General features: G+C 41.1%; 4 non-coding genes across 4 annotated transcripts; 2 read left to right on the top strand and 2 right to left on the bottom strand.

Annotated features, from left to right (window-relative positions):
* The first annotated feature begins 2,334 nt into the window (after positions 1-2,334).
* Positions 2,335-2,406, top strand: TRNAA-AGC (transfer RNA alanine (anticodon AGC)). Its single transcript has one exon. It is a non-coding gene; the product is annotated as a tRNA-Ala (tRNA).
* A 5,281-nt stretch (positions 2,407-7,687) lies between these two features.
* On the bottom strand, positions 7,688-7,759 carry TRNAA-UGC (transfer RNA alanine (anticodon UGC)). The gene has a single exon. It is a non-coding gene; the product is annotated as a tRNA-Ala (tRNA).
* A 2,180-nt stretch (positions 7,760-9,939) lies between these two features.
* On the bottom strand, positions 9,940-10,011 carry TRNAA-AGC (transfer RNA alanine (anticodon AGC)). The gene has a single exon. It is a non-coding gene; the product is annotated as a tRNA-Ala (tRNA).
* Positions 10,012-11,832: 1,821 nt separating this feature from the next.
* TRNAS-GCU (transfer RNA serine (anticodon GCU)) lies at positions 11,833-11,914 on the top strand. Its single transcript has one exon. It is a non-coding gene; the product is annotated as a tRNA-Ser (tRNA).
* Positions 11,915-13,228: the final 1,314 nt, after the last annotated feature.

The following is a 13,228-nucleotide window of genomic DNA, read 5'->3' as shown; positions in this document are numbered from 1 at the left end:
AGAGTGTCTTAGAGATCTGTTTTTGGGTCCCATCTCATCTCTCTATGCACACTTCCAAATTTCATTTTATTTAGTTATATGTAAAAATCAATTAATTATATTTTATTATATATAATTACAGGCCAATTATTTATAAGTCAACTAATTCTATTTTTAATTGAAGTATAATTGACATGATATTAGTTTCAAGTTACCATAATTATTCCATATTTGTATGTATTGCAAAGCTCCTACCATAAGGGCTAGTTGACATTCATCATCATACGCAGTTACATTCTTTTCCTTGTGATGAGAACTTTTTTTTTTTTTTTCCCTAGAGAACAGGATTTATTCCTGGATCATCATTGAAGGCGACTTTGGAGAGAACTTTTAAGATTTACTTGCCTTAGCAACTTTCAAACATGCGATACAGTATTATTAACTATAGTCACCAAACTATCCACTACACTCCCAAAGCTTATCTCTTTCATAACAGGAACTTTGTATCTTTTGAGTCATTTCACTTATTTAACCTGCCCTCCATCCCTAGTAAAACTGTCTCAGGCTGGAAATATTTTATGGAAATTGTGTTTAAATTCCTGATTTTTCAAAGAGTTATATATTGAACAAGATTTTCTATAACTTCTTAGGTTAGTCTTAATAATTTACACCATTTATATATTCTCCATTTCTTCTAATGAAATTGCTAGTCTTACATGCAAATGTCATGATTTCTCCCACTAAGATCTCCCAAAGAGTTACTGAAAATATTCTCTATTCATCTACACAAGTGTCCCTGGCCATCCACTCATTTTTATTTTTTAAAGCAATGCAAAAGTTAACTCATAATCAGCCCAGATGTACAAGTAAGGACAACACAGAGTCTTAGCTGACCTTCAAAGGGCCCCAAGATACTTACCCCCTGGTATTGGACCCCTGTGCACCCCACTACCACTTCTTAAATCCATCACCAAAACCCATTTGGGAAGAAACTGAGGCTTCCCACCACAGTTCATGAGACACTGGGCTAGTACCCAGCCAAGCAAACCCCCTGGAGTTCGTGAATCACAGTCTGATTATATATATATATATATATATATATATATATATATATATACCCACTAAGTTTTGGAGTGGTACCCAGCAATAGAAAACTACTATTCCCACAAGCTCTTTAAAAACAATTCTTTGGTAAATAATCATTACTTACCCCAAAGATGATTTTTATCAGGTTCTCTTAAGCTTCCAGACTGTTATCAGAGACCATGTCATCGAAAACCAAGCAGTAATGATAAACTCAGATGTGTGGCTCTCCTTTTTTCATCCTGAAAAAAAAAAATCTGAAGTATTTATAGACACATCCATACTGTCTTGACTACCAGAGTTGTGGACCTATCCTTTAAATATTTACTGGCAAGGGTGGGAAAAACTATAATTATTTTAGAGCATTAGTGATTTACGCAAACTCTCTGGGCCCCACGTCTCTACTACATGAACAAAATTCAGGTTCTTTTAGCACAGTAAAAGGATGAGACATGCTGGTGTCATCTTATCAAGCGATTTCTTTAGGATTCTCTCCACCTTGCTCCTGGTCCCAGCAACTCCTGGTGTAAGAAATTAAATTCTGCAACAGCACTCCCTCCACTGAGTACTGGTTTTTCTAAGAAAAGGTGCACAGTGGTTTCTGGAGTCCTGGGACTGGGTGCAGAAATGTGAAGGAGAATTCGGCAGAGGGCCGGGGGAAAAGGGGTACAGTTGAGTAGTTTTCATAATTAAAGACAGTCTCTGGCAAGTGTTTTCTGTCTTTTCTGCAAGGATATTTTTCTTTCTCCCATTCATCCTTTGAAAAAAGAAGAAATGACGTTCAGAAAAGGAGGGCCTGGGAAGATGTTCCTTCCTGAGAATTCCGACCACTGGTATGTTATCAATTACTGAATGTCTGCAAGATACAAGCTTGGCAGAATTCTTTGGTAATAGGTTCCCATATGACGGCCTCTCTGGTGGCACAAAGGGTTGAGACACAACCTATGAAGTTGTCCGCAGACACTGCAACACGAGTTCCATCACATGGCACAGCAGACCTCTCCTGTCTCCCTGCTGCTCCCCTCAGCAGTGTATTTCAGTCAGTCTGCCTGTTCTGTTTCCCACTCTGTCTCTAGTGAGTCCTCTCACTCACAGCCCTCTGGCCTGTATCCCAGTTCTTGTATGCATAAAATAAATAAATCTTTTAAAAAAATAGGTTCCCATATGAGAGATAAAAATTAAAATTCTTATTTACCAAAGAGCAAAATTTTTTGGAGTAAATTCCTCTTTTATTCCATGAAGGCAGTTCAGAAAACCTCTAATTTGTGTAATGGGGATGTAGCTCAGTGGTAGAGCGCATGCTTAGCATGCATGAGGTCCCGGGTTCGATCCCCAGCATCTCCATCCTTTTGGGCTCTTCCTCGAGAAATGTCTACCTTGCGGTCACACCCCAGTCCTGTACAATCCAAAAATTAGTTCTCTTCCCTCTAGGTACTTATTTTTGGCTCCGGTTATGCTTGTAATCCTGCCTCTTAAAAACAGTATCCCTCTCCGATCTCGGCAAGGTTTACATGGAGTCTTCCAAAAAGCCAAATCCGGAGTCCCCATTCCATGAAAAAAAAATTTAAAGTTTTAAAAAAATCAACAATATTGACAATGATCCAAGTAATCGAAATCTAAATTAGATTTGCGAATGAATTAGTATTTGCTCTTAGTTTGGGTGCTAGCGTTGGGACAATAGGCTGAGTTCCTGTCTCAGATTTCACGTTTGGAGGCTAAAAGAGAACAAGATGGATTTCAGCTGCAGCAAGTCTGCAGGAAAAATGTGCTCTCCCCGGGAGGAGGTTGTGAGAGCCAGGGGTAAATCTAGCTACTCGGAAACGTGGCGGTTCTCGCAGAAATCCAACACAAAGGGGTAAAGAGGAAGCCCCTGGACACCCGCTGCGTTTCCTTCAGTGCATTTTGCCTGTAATCCGCAGCGTTCACGCTGGGTTTGATCCTTTCTGCATCGATCTCTTCTGCAACCTCCAAATTTGCCTCACTGACTCTGAAACTACCCTCTTCAATTTTTTTTTTAAAGTCCATTTCTCTTTGTAAACCTGACCCTTTTATACCACCCATGTGGGTGAGGACTATCTTTGGCTCCTTTGTGGGATTTTTTTTGTGTGTGTGGTTTTTTTTTTTTTTGGAAGGTCTATTCCTGCTTGCAATAATGCAGCATCTCCGCGCTTTCATCTCAACTTCCCACTTGTGAAATTCTCATTAGCAAGTGAAGGAGACTGAGCAGTCTTTTTGTGGCTCGATTTCCACCCCCCCCCGCAGCCAGGCCTCTACTTGATCCAAAGGCACAGGCAGCCCCAGCGTGGTCGTGTGTTAAGTCAAGGCGCATGCACAGGGCCGGAGGAATATACCAAATTCTTGCAGTCATGGGATTCCAGCCTTTTTTTTTAAATGACTTTCCCACCGTAATTACCATCTTCCAGTAAATCGTGAAAACGACAAACACACAGAGACAGAGGAGAGAGGTGGCTGCTGTATGTTCTCTGGGCATCTTAGGAAAAACAGTTATTCCTTTGGCCACATTCATGCGAATCTACGAGAAAAGTGATCTTGAAGACATCAAGGGGGATGGGCACTGTTCAAAAAGGAACCTCCCCCACCTGTTACCTTGGCAACACTGCAAGAGTCTAATGTTACCAACATGCAGTCAGCATTGTTGCCAACAACAGGGGCAAGGGAATGGATGCTGATAGAGCACATTAATTATTGATTATAAGTGCCAAGATAACTTCCTGAAATATGTGAAAGACAATAATCAGTTAAAGAAAAGGAAGCCAAAGAGAAAGGTACTTGGGTTCAACTGCGCAGCTGGCCTGTTGCAGCCAGAGCTGTGCACTCAGTGGACTTTCATGGAAAGAGCCTGAACTGCCCTGATGTAGGTCAAGAGTAGAAAAGTTGGGAAGGAGTCTCCACAAGACCAGAAACCTGGCTCAGGCAAAGCTGGGAACTGGAGGTGGGAGTAGAGGTGATTAATAGAGTCATTAAAACAACTACAGAAATGCAAACTCCTCAGGCACCAACTTCTACAGCAAGTAACAGGCTGCTGTGGAGTATCACTAGGCTAAGGCCAGAGGGGGAATGGAGACAGAGAGCCTTTGTAGAGGATCACTGGCCCCTACAAAACAATCTAGTTGCACCCCAGAAGGGATGAACCCCTCCCAAACGAAAGAAGATGTGGAGATTGAGGACCATTAGAGAATCTTTGGTCCTTTTCAAATTCTGCAGCCTCCTCAGGCTTGTCTTCTGCTTTCTCGAGTAAGTCCGGACTGGCAGCTGTTAAAAGAAATTGAATGTGTCAAGAGTATGGCTTTGCAAAAGCGTGACACCTTCAAACAGCCAAGAATACCATTACTTCAATAAAAAGTTTTAACTGATCAAGTTTGTTAGAAGAGCCTTCCATGTTTGCAATGCCCACTCATTGGATTCTAAATTACTACAATTGCCTGGAATATAAAAACTGTTTTGGGCTCACGCAGAGGAACCCCTTCCCCAACATGGGCACTCTCTCATCTCCACCCTCTCCCATTCCATGCTTGTTCTAGTATATTTTCTCAGGGATCGTGTGAATGCATGTGTCTGAGTCAGATTTTCTGAAAAGAGCGCACCACAACCTAACCGGCAACTCAATTTTTCACCTAATTGTTTGTGATTCCACTAGAAGAAAAGCCCTACCTCCTAAAGGGTTGGCTCTGTGGCTCAGTTGGCTAAAGCACCTATCTTGTAATTCAGGAGATATTGGGTTCAAATCCCAGCAGGGCCTGCGGGTGTCTAGCCATTCTAACTTTCTAATCTGGAATCATTTTTAATGACAATATCAAAACTGCTACTTGGAGCTTTAATATCAAACTGCTACTTGGAGCTTTAATCTCTGTAAACTCTTCTCATTACAACTGCATTCTTAACGACTCAGAAATGATATATAACATTTCTGCCAAGGATATATATATCACATTGTTATGCTGGGATTTAACTAGCACTTGGGTGTCATCAAGATCAACCATGGACAGGGAATTTCTAAGACAAAATTGAAAAGCTTTTCATTCAAAGCATTAAAAAATACGTTCTGCTGTTTTCTAAATTCCAAACAATCTTAAATCATACATAGATGAATAAAGATTACAATTTATTGAACACTTACTATTTTCCTACATCCCTAAAATTACTCACCACGATAAGCATTATCAGGCAGATTTTTACAGAAGAAAAAGCTGAAACTTGGGGAGAAAAGAAATAATTTATTCAAACCACAGCTAGTAAAATAAATATGCAAACTAGAATTTAAACTTAATACCTTTCAGTTCAAAGTAAGTTCTCAGATATCACATAGTTATCTAATTTATAAATTCAAGCAGTATCCAGTATGACTGAGAATGATAACTTTTAAAATTGTATGGCTCATGAATTTAATAGATTAGGTGATGAAAAATTTTGCCTATGACCACAGCCAAATAATAATAGTAACAATAATAACATAAAAACAGATAATGCAGATTCTTTTTGCATATCCTTTCAAATTGTTCACTTACCTCCATAAGATCTTGTATGTGTGTGAACCACAGAAAAAAATCTTGCTTTCATAAATCAATGGAGCAAATCGCAAATGGGTGTTAAGAAAACATGTTACAGGGATATATTTTGCTTCTTGACATTGATTTTATAGGACTATTGTTCTACTCCTATGTAATTTATTATTTTTTTCTATTTTTCTTTAAAGATTTATGTATTTATGCATATAAGAGCTGGGGTACAGGCCAGAGATGTTGGGGGGGGTGAGAGGATCTACCAGAGACAGAGTGGAGAACAGAACAGAGGCAGGAGATCCCCTGGCCAGCTGGGGATTGAACTCATGTTGCAGAGGGTGCTCATAGTGCAGTGTTTAACCCTTGTGCCACCAGGGAGGCCCTTATTATTTTTTAAAGATTTATTTATTTGTACAGAGCTGGGGTGTAGGCCAGAGGTGTGGAAAGATGAGAGCATTCACCAGAGACAGAGTGGGGAGAGCAGAACAGGCAGATCCACTGAAATAAACTGCTGAGGGGAACAGGGGGCAAGACAGGAGAGGTCTGCTGTGCCATGAGGGTCACCTCCCTTGGCTGGGGATCGAACTCATGTGGCAGTGGCTGCTAAAAGCTTCATAGTGCTGAGACTTAATCCCTTGCACCACCTATGTAATTTAAATAAGACCACTGAGGCAGGGATCTGGTGGGAGGAGTCATGATTTGGGCCAGCTGACCAGTTCCAAAAAGTTATATTTCTGGATGTGAGAGCACTAAAATGAGTTCTGGAGGGAATTTAGAAACATCTTTCACAGCTAGTTCCAACTCATGGAAGAGCTACCATTATTTATTTTGTTTTTTAAAGATTTATTTATTTATGCATACAAGAACTGGGGTGTAAGCCAGAGATCTGGGGGTGGGGGTGGGGGTTCAGTGAGGGGATTCACCAGAGAATGTGGGGAGCAGAACAGGCAAGATCTACCATTATTTATTTTAGTTGAGAGTATGACATTCATTCACTCCCTTCACTCATAAGTCTTGTATGCATACTCATACCAAATGTGGAAATGTCAACTGACCCCAATAAGCTGAGGGAAAGTCAGTCTTTCATTCCAGTTCATCAGCAAGCAAGAAATGGAGAGCAGGGTAGCAAGGGCCTATTATTTATAAAGTGGGTGGAGTGGAAGTCACTAACTTTTTACAGAGTCAATTCTTTGATTATCTTAACAGGTACCCCCAAGAAAAGCAAAGAAGGAACTTGAGTCTTAAGCTCAAGTTTCTCTCTAAATGTCCAGATTGGGTGTGAGCACACATTTCTAACTCTTTCCACTTATCTAAATTCTGTTCTTTGCCTACAAAGTCTCCTAGTCCCATTCTGAGCTTCAGGCAGCCAACTAATAAGAAATTAGTCTTGGGCCTCCCAGGTGGCGCAGCGGTTGAGCGCTGGGTTGCGAAGCTGCCCGCGGCCTCTGCGGCGCCGGTTCGATCCCCGGCTGCTCCCCGGCCACCAGAGGAGGGTCCCACATGGCGCGCAGACCTCTCCTGCCGCCCGCTGCTCCCCTCAGCAGTGTACTTCGGTCCTTCTGCCTGCTCTACTCCCGGCTCTGGCTCTGGTGAATTCTCTCGCCCTCCCGGCTTCTGACTGTACCCAGTGCATGTATAAACCAAAACAAACAAACAAACAAACAAATAGATAAATAAGACATGCCTCTAGAAAATTAAAAAAAAAAAAAAAAGAAATTAGTCTTGCCTTCACCCACTTATATCAATAGCATGTGTTCTATTCAACTGTTGACTATGATCTATTCTAAAATAGAAGGAATGAAAAGTAAAATATTTATTTACAGTTTGGTAAGATAGAAGCACAAGTGAGAGAGTCAAAGAATTGTGGGGAGAGGAAGAAGGCAAAAATTGAAATTAATCTCTTTAGCCCTCCAAGTTCCCATGTTGATAAGAGTTACAGCATCTACGTCTGAGTGGCCCAGGCAGAGGAAACAAAGCAAATTTTTTTCAGCAATATATTTGACTTTCAAACTAGGATGAGTGTGATTTAGTTTAAATCACTCAGAAATATAGAAAGTCCTGAGAATCAAGTGAGCATCAAGATCCAGCACGTTAAAACAAGTAGTTGGAGACACTGGGGATTGAACCCAGGACCTCATACATGCAAAGCATGCACTCTACCACTGAGCTATATTCCTGATACCCTGAAGGAGGTCTGGCATGAAAATACTTTTCTGATAAATAAATATATGTTCAACTTGCCCCCCTAGAACGTTTTCACAGTTTAATGTGTGAGAATTATAAGAATTTCACACATATTGAGTGTCAGATAAGATTTGTGTAAATCAGTGTCACCTAAGTCTTTAGATTTATCTAAAGAGATCCAGCTCAGAATAAATAATTGCAAAATTGGCGTTTACCTGCCTGGACCATGACGATAAGTCATTCAGCTCAAGAGCCTTTTGGAATAGCTGGCTCAGAAAAAAATATAATCTTGGATGGCTAGCAAAACACTGGGAAATTTCATGTCATATCACAAAGTTGAACCAGTGGATGCAGCTGGGTAAAGGACTGGTCTTGTACACTCCAGCAAGCACAGTGGCTGTCAGCACCAGGGAGAGGGGTTTCTGTAGCTCTGTCCAAGCCGCGGAACATTGGTGGCCCTTACACTTCCTGTCTCCAGGACAATCATCAAATATAGCACGACTGACCCATGTCCATTTACAGTGTCACTGGAGGCCGAAGGAGCCCTACACGGTGAAAAATTGATCTCATTTTTCTGTGCACCTCTGACAAGAGTAAATTCAGTAAAACTAATTTAGCTGATTGGTAATCAACTAATGCATTGCAGACACGCAGATCCTGCTTAAGATATGCTTGCTGGTCATCAGGGTGCCCACTACAAGCCTAGCAAATTACTGTGGGATAGTTATCTGGGGGTGCCCATAACTTGGGATGAAATCCGAGAAGCACAGTGATCCACTGCTGCAAGTTCAAATTGGCCCACGAAAGTGTGACATTTGTTTACTTGGCCAAGTCTAGTCTTTCCAGATGTCTGAATTCGTTGATTTCTAATTAAGAAAGTGGTATACCTCTCTTACACTGCTGGAGGGAAGGTAGACTGGTCCAGCCCCTATGGGAAATGGTGGGGGGAGAGGGGGAGGGCATCATTCAATCTATTAAGGGACAGAGTATTTCCCACACCTTCAGTTTGACTGATTACAGTGAAATTAAACATATTCATATATTTCCAATATCTACTATAAATAGATGGATCCATGTGTTAAAATGGACAAAGTAGTAATTTTTTTTTACCCAATATCTATTGCATTGTGTAAGGGGACATATGATGTCTACTTATCTCACCTTTGTTGATATGCAATTGATTATTGGATTCACATCAAGGCATTTAAACATTAAAAAAATCAGATGATTAAATATTAAATAGAAAGGTTGAAACTCTATATATATCTTGGTAGTATTATGTATGTGGAAACCGACCATCAAAATGGAAAAGCTACTACAAATAGAGATTTTAGTAAAGAATCTAGTTGTCAAATAACACACACAGTCTTCCAACATCCAACTTTAGGGTGTTATGGATATCAACTCATTTTTTTGAAAATAAAGGAAAAGAATCAAGCATTTATTCTACCTCTGCCATATAGAATGTGTTTCAGAATAAACATATAACTGATGAAAGATTTTCTCTACAGACGATTCATAGCTAAGAAATGCAAGAGTAGTGATAAAATTAGGGCCAACATTTTGCCACTGATACTGTTATGGTGCATGCAGGTCACAATTATCCATAGCTGCTACAACCATGAGGTGGAATTAGATGGGGGACTCTGATCATTCAGTTGGCATTATCCACAGTTCAGGCTGGAAAGGCATCATATATTATGACAGAGCACTGGACATATAACCCTACAGTTCTTGTTGGCACATAATTGCCATGTCTTTGGGTGATCAAAATTTCTGAGCTAACCAATATATTTTCTTTCTAATTGGAGGTGCTATTCCATCCCCACTGTGTTCTTTTTGAATTCTTCGGAATTCAAAAAGTGAATGAAATTGAGGCTGTTATTTATTCTTCTCTTCTGTGTTTAGTATGGAATTCAAAGAAGCCAGGCCAATTGCAAAAATGTTCGTTACATAGGTTCCAGACATTTCTGGAGGCGACAAAAGGCAGAAATTGGGCACTAAAAAGGTAGTTGAGGCAGACAGAAAAATTCAATGAAAGAAAACCTAGATTTAAAGGGAGAAACGAAAGGAAAATGGACCTGATCATGGCAATTATAGAAAGCGGAAAGAAAGACATGCGGTTTAAAGGAAGATGCGGACTGAGCAGGGACCGACCACCTCGCAAAACCGTTGGAGGTGCCAGGGATTGAACCCGGGACCTCGTACATGCTAAGCACGCGCTCTACCACTGAGCTACACCCCCAGCTGTAAGAGCCTCACTTTGGATTCCTTTCGTGATTTATAACCATTATTTCTTAGCCCCTTAAAAAGTTAGGAAATTGCAGAGGAAACATGAATACAAGTTTTCCCATTTGCGAAACAGACCGTGCAGGACGTCAGAAGAAAGCAACAGAGTGAGATTCTAAAAGGAAGGAGGCTGGAAAGGTTCCATCTGTTGTCCCCCGCCCTTTCCAGATTCAATTCCTGCTCTTTCCACGCGTAGGACCCCGGGAGGTGGAAGCTGTCAGGGCTGGGAAGACAGCGCGCGGCAGGGAGCAGGGGTGCGGGCCAAGGGGGTGCCCGCTTGCGGCGCGCGCTCCGGTTTCCGCGCCCAGCACCGCCTCCCAGGAAACAAAGACCCTCAAATCATCTTCCTTTCCGGAAACCAAAGTATTTCGCTGAACTTTTCGTGGCGGTGACAGGGAACGAGACTGCGAGCTCACCAAGTCTTGGATCCATCGCTTAGGACAACTGGAATACTGATGCCCAACAGCCTGTACCTCCCGCAACCGGGTCTGGGGCTTTTGGGCGAGGTGAGCGGGCGAGGGTTTTTTTCTCCGCAACCAATCCGTGGGGAACCTGGGGGCAGAGTTATTTGTTCCTCGGATGAACAGGTAACTTACCATATTAAAAAAAAAAAAAAAAAAAAAGTTCTGGCCAGGCCCAAATCCACAGCTTTTGATTTCCCAGGTGCCTCCATTACAATTTCACTTTCTCTCCCTCTGAAACAATTTCAACTTTATTAAACAGAAAAAATAAAAAATAGCCCCAGATTCAGCTTCTGTTAACATTATACTCCATTTGCTTCTTTTCTCGCCCATACATCATGTTCATTTACCCTTAAACACTTTACTGCATAACCACAGTTGTCTTATAAACTTCAGGGAATATTTATTGATACAATCGTTGTATTTAATTAAAATACAGTCTGCATTCCAGCTTGACTAATTGACCCCATCCACCCCTCTTTCCCTCCTGCCCCCCAGGATCCAGTCTAGGGTCCACCTTTCTATTTAGTTGTTCTATCTGGTTTGTGGGAGACAAGACTGTCCATATCCCATTCCTCATCAAAATTTCCCCCAAGATTTAACATCTACCCTCTGAAGTGATCTTTATCATGATGGTTGCAAAATGATGATTTTCCAGCTCCAGCCCTTCCCTCATTTTTATAGTCAGTGCTTCACATGCTACTAAGAATTCCTGCTTCCCCCATTCATTTCATAATTTATCATTATGAATGATAATTATTATTATATTATTACTTATATAGATTCCTGAGTGAGAGACCCATGGGGAGGTTAATATGGAAGCTTTTATCTTGGTTTTGATTCATACATAACATAACCAAGCCAGGTCTTGTTTCTTCTTCTTTTTTTTTTTTTTCAGGTCTTGTTTCTTAATGCCTCCCAGAAAACAGGAACCTGGGAGATGCTCAAGTCAGATGGTAGGAAATTGGTGCCGGAATACATAGTGCAGGGCCAAAGGGACCCCGGTTTCTGGGGAAAAACTGGGCAGCTCGTTCCAGAGGTGTCAGCCACAGCTCGAAATCCTGCCTATATTCATGTGTGTGTTTAAAAAGGACCTATGTATGTAAGATACACGAGGACAGGTTTTACCTGTTCATTTTATATGTGCCAAGTCACTGAATCATTGTCAATTCTCAGTCTTGTTGCTGCTGTGAAATGTACCTAAAAATACCTGATTGTGAAGAATAGATCAGGATTAAATCTGAAGGAAAGCAATCAGACAGGGCACTACAGAACAAATTACAGGGATACAAAGAAGTAACACCAACCAGGACTGTGACGAGGTGGCCGAGTGGTTAAGGCGATGGACTGCTAATCCATTGTGCTCTGCACGCGTGGGTTCGAATCCCATCCTCGTCGCAAAACAGCTTTATGTCTCTGCTCCTTTAAGCTCGCTGCTGTCTGCTTGTCCTTTGATTTGCCAAGATCTACTGCTCGTAGCATCTTTCTGGCACACTGACTCCCAATAGTCTCAAGAAGAGGCAATACTTAAGCTCATCAGAAGCAATCAGATAATTAAGAGATACAGAAAAACATTGCCCTACTTAAGCCCAAGATAAATGATACAAACGACCATTTGCGATAACTACAAGTTATGCTGTTGTTTGCAAGATATTTTCAACCAACTTTTAGCTGTACTATAAATTTCCTCATGTTCGCTAATTCAAAGTGTCCCCCCAATACAAAATACTTAACCATTATTGTCTAAGCATCTCTAACTTTGAGAAGAGTTTGTCTCCACTTAGAGATATGACAAAACTGAAGATACACCCCATGCCACATTCCCAGTTAGATCCAAAGAGTCCTCCTTTAACAAGACAGAGAAGAAGCTAGTAAGTATTGTGTGGGTGTAGTTCCTGCTTGTGATTTTCATCTTGTCAGACTTTTGATATATATATATAATATTTATATCATTTATAACATATGCTACATGTAACTATACACATACTTTATAGTATATATCATTTAAGATTTTGATAGGCACTATAAGAAGTTATACAGGGGCCTCCCTGGCGGCACAACAGGTTAAGATGCGGAACTATGAAGTTCTCTGCAGCTACTGCAACATGAGGTGACCCACATGGCACAGCAGACCTCTCCTGTCTCGCCTGCTGCTCCTCTCAGCAGTTTATTTCAGTGGATCCACCTGTTCTGTTCCCCACTCTGTCTCTGGTGAATCCTCTCACCCTCCACACCTCTGGCCTGTACCCCAGTTCTTGTATGCATAAACAAATCCTTAAAAAAAAGAAGTTATACATCAAAATCTTGTACCCACCCTTACTCCCTAACCACATAATTACACCCCCACAGATAGTCATTGCTATTCTTTCCAATATCACATTAAACATTTGTGAATATATCACAAGGAGGAACTCACTCAGAATACAATGGTCGCAGCTGGAGGCTTTTAGCCAATGGGCTAGTAATGAGGTCCCTGGGTAGAAAATTACAAAAAAGAACTTAATTGATATCAAGAGTAGGGGAAGAGGAACTTGATTGGTCTTCCTCCAGTCCTGGGTCACTTCCATGCAGGCATTACCTCCAGCCAGGTCTTTTTCATTCCCTTCATTTAGAGACTGGGAATAAAGTCTGAGTTACTAAATTGGAACAAGGACAAGGAGTTCTGGATGCTGGGTATTATCACAAGGATTACATCACTGAATTCTCTTTCAA

This window comes from Talpa occidentalis, unplaced genomic scaffold (assembly GCF_014898055.3).
Source record: "Talpa occidentalis isolate TD23 unplaced genomic scaffold, MPIMG_talOcc4v2.1 talOcc4.2, whole genome shotgun sequence".
NCBI classification, from domain to species: Eukaryota; Metazoa; Chordata; class Mammalia; order Eulipotyphla; family Talpidae; genus Talpa; species Talpa occidentalis.
Note: the sequence above shows the minus strand (reverse complement) of the source record. Positions and strands in the feature narration are given on the sequence as shown.